Here is a 4,002-nt window from a genome sequence, read left to right on the forward strand (position 1 = left end):
TGGACGGGTCCAGAGTCTTCCCTGCAGAGTGGACGGGTCCAGAGTCTTCCCTGCAGATTGGACGGGTCCACAGTCTGTATTGTAAAGATCAAAAGTAGCAACAAGATGGAGTGGCAGTCTTTGGTCTCCTAACTGGGCTGCAGGTGAACAAATGTTTCCTACACCTGGACTGAATGTTGGTTCTGATTCCTCCACTGTCAAATGTGGAGTTTCGTGCAGATTTATTTTATTTTATTTTTATTTTATTGTAAATTTATTCATTTCATATAAAAAAATGACAATTTTTAGAAAGAAAAAAAATTAAACAAAAAAACATAAAATGAAAGGAAGCAGAAGAAGAAAACATTTCTTATTATATCTGCTCCCTATTAAACAATCAAATTCAAACAATCAATTCAAACATTAATTTGCTTATTGTAATACAAAAGAATAGTCTCATCAAAATACCTTTATAATTTGTTAAATTAGAAACAACTAAATATAATTCTTTAACAAAATAGTTTTAACCATTTTCCTAAATGTTAGTATCGACTTCGCTTTTTTTACATTGTCCTCCAAACCATTCCAAAGATCAATTCCTCTTATAGATCTACCCTTTAAACTTGTTCTGTACTTGGGTTTAACAAACATTTCTATTCCCTTTAAATTATAACTACTGGTCCTTTTCACAAAATAGTTCTGAATGTTTGATGGTAATGAGTAATTCTGAGCTCTAAACATAAGTAAAAGAATATTATAATCAACCAAATCATAAAACTTAAGTAATTTCAATTGACAAAATAGAGTACCAGAAGGATGACAGTAATTTTTCCTCATTATAATTCTTACAGCTTTTTTTTTGCAAAATAAAAATAGGCTTAGTTGTTGTCTTACATGCTGTACCCCAAACATTTACACAATAAATTAAATGCGGAACTATAATTGTATTATAGAGCAAGTACAAAGCCTTAGTATTTAACAAGTCCCTTACACGATACAATACTGCAATTGACTTAGATATTTTAATTTTAACAAAATTTACATGCTGTTTCCATGACAGTTTGTCATCGATAATTACACCCAGAAAATATCCTGATGCATGCTCAATAATCCAGGTAGAAAAATCTAAAAAAGTTAAATCTGGTCCTCTGGACATTCAAAAAAAAGGATGGCCCAGCACAGAAGATCAACATCATCAGGCCAGGACTCTGCGGTCTACACTCATCTCCAGGCCAGCGGTCACTCTTTCAGGGATGAAGATGTTCACATCCTGGACAGAGAGGAACGATGGTTTGAGAGAGGAGTAAAGGAGGCCATCTTTGTGAAAAGAAATCGTCCATCGTTAAACAGGGGTGGAGGCCTCCGGGTTCAACTGTCCCCCTCTTACAATGCTGTGATTGCTAGTATCATTCAGCCGTCTGTGAACAGTAAACAGCCATCAGTGTGCTAATGATCCATTGTTAGGCTGATGGTCCTTCTTGAGTATGTGATCAGCTGGTTTTGGTTGTCAGCAGCAAAACTGGTTGATCCACTCTGAGACGGTGCTATTTAAGAGACTGAGCTGAATACAGCTCCCCAGACTGAGGAAGTCTCTCGGATGAGAGACGAAACGTTTCTACATTTTTTTGTTGACTTGCTTTGTTTTGTTTTTTTGAATGTCCAGAGGACCAGATTTAACTTTTTTAGATACACCCAGAAACTTGATCTCATTCACTCTACATATCTTTATACCATCAATTTCAAAAGAAAAATCCAAAGTTTTTTTTTTTTTTTACTAAATATCATAAAATTGGTTTTATCAATATTCAATGACAACTTATTTAATTTAAACCAAATTTGTATTTTTTCAAACTCTGTCTTTATCAATACAAACATCCGTTCCAAGTCTTCACCCAAACAAAAAAAAAGTGGTATCATCAGCAAATAAAATACATTTGAGGGTATCAGACACCTCAACTAAATCATTAACATATAAAATAAATAACTTGGGTCCAATTACAGAACCTTGTCAGAGTCAGAGTTTCTTTATTGTCATTCGCACCTCATGTGGTACATGTGGTGGAGCGAAATTATGTACACGGGGTCCCAGTTACATCCAACAATAAAATGTATAAGAAAAACAGTAATAACATCTAAGATATGAACTAAGAAAAACATAAACTAAATATACACTAAGCACTCATAACATAAAACATTGAACATCAGCACAAACATGAACATGAGTCTGTGAGCAGATGTGCACACATGAACACATCAACATTGAAACAGATCAGCAGCAACATGATATGGTTTTTCACAGTGATTATTCTAGTTAGAGATTCATGAGTCTAACAGCCTCAGGCTAGAAGCTGATCCTCAGTCTAGTGGTTCTACACTTAATGCTCCTTAACCTCCTTCCTGAGGGGAGTGGGGCAAAAAGTGTGTGTGCTGGGTGAGTGGGGTCCTTCATGATGCAGGTGGCCCTCTTCCTGCATCTGGAGGTGTAGATGTCTGTGATGGTGGGGAGGCTGATTCCGACAGATTTCTGTGCAGCCTTCACCACTCTCTGCAAAGCTTTTCTTTCTGCAGCTGTGCAGCCTCCATGCCACACATTGATGCTCGAGCACAGGATGCTCTCCACTGCACACCTGTAGAAGGAGGTGAGGACTGAGCTTCCCAGACCAGCTCGCCTCAGCCGTCTGAGGAAGTAGAGTCTCTGATGAGCTTTCTTGATCAGGCTGGTGGTGTTGTTGCTCCAGCTGAGGTTGTCATTCATGTGTACACCCAAGTACTTGTAGCTGGAGACCACTTCCACCGCAGATCCTCTTATGTTCAGGGGGGTGTAGGTGTTTTTGTTCCTTCTGAAGTCCACAACCTCTCCTCCTCCACCATAACCCTCAGCACTGGCTCTCCTCAGGGATGTGTGTTGAGCCCCCTCCTGTTTACTCTGCTCACATATGATTGTGCAGCTACCCATCCAGGCTGTCACATTGTAAAGTTTGCAGATGATACAGCGGTGGTGGGATGCATCACAAACAATGATGAGTCCAGCTACAGGCAAGAGGTGGAACACCTGGAGAGCTGGTGCAGAGAGAATAACCTTCACATCAATGTGAAGAAGACAAAGGAGATGATTGTGGATCCTCACTAACTGTGGTCTGTTTGTTAAAAAGTCTAGTACCCAGTTGCAGATGGAGGGGCTTAGTCCTAGTGTGGATAGTTTGTCCATCAGGGTTTGGGGGATCATGGTGTTGAAGGCGGATGTGAATGTGAATTGTGGTACTCCACATGAAGTTCTGCTTAAATTAGAACGTACATCATCCATCTGTACAAACTGTTTTCTATCACTCAGATAACTACTTATCCACTGCAATGCAATGATTTAGGGGCCGTTTACACGTCACGTATTTTGAGTGCATCCCCAGGTCTCTCTCTGTGGTTCTGCTGATCATTTACACGACACCAGTGGCCCCCCTCTTTGAATCCGGAGGTTTTTCAACCCACCTTCCAGAGTGGAAATTTTTCGCTGACCCCCCCGCTGATAATGTAAACATCTCCCGTTGAGGCTTTGTGTTAAACCACATGCGCACACGCACGCGCGGACAGACGCTATATTTCTATCAACGTGGCGACGGACACACTGCTTTCAGAACTACGACTGATGGAATATATTTTTAATCTCGTAGTTAATCTACATCAGATTCCAGGTGCTGTGACTGACATCTGTGCTGGAAGAGACACAGTCAGATCCAGTTCTAATATCACTGTTTATAGAACGTGGCACGCACATGTCGCGCTGCACTATAACATACTAAATGTGCTAAATAATAACAGTTTAATAATAATAAACAGTATTTATGTTAGTGTGAGAGATAATGAAGCTCTGAGCTAAATGAAGCTATCTGGACATTATGTAATTTAAATTTAAAATGATGTTAAACATATAGCGTGAACACTAAAGTTGAAAATGAAGACATCGGGTTTAATTGTTATTTATTTATTCAACACCACAAACTGTATGTCACACAAACACTAATAATTAAA

The 4,002-nt window shown here is 39.1% G+C and overlaps 1 protein-coding gene across 1 annotated transcript in view; it reads left to right on the top strand.

Moving 5' to 3' along the window:
• kdelr2b (KDEL endoplasmic reticulum protein retention receptor 2b) overlaps nucleotides 1-4,002 on the top strand; it is a 13,069-nt gene that overhangs the window by 863 nt on the left and 8,204 nt on the right. The window lies entirely within an intron of this gene.

The sequence above is a fragment of the Nematolebias whitei genome, chromosome 17, assembly GCF_014905685.2.
Source record: "Nematolebias whitei isolate Nwh7 chromosome 17, NemWhi1, whole genome shotgun sequence".
NCBI classification, from domain to species: Eukaryota; Metazoa; Chordata; class Actinopteri; order Cyprinodontiformes; family Rivulidae; genus Nematolebias; species Nematolebias whitei.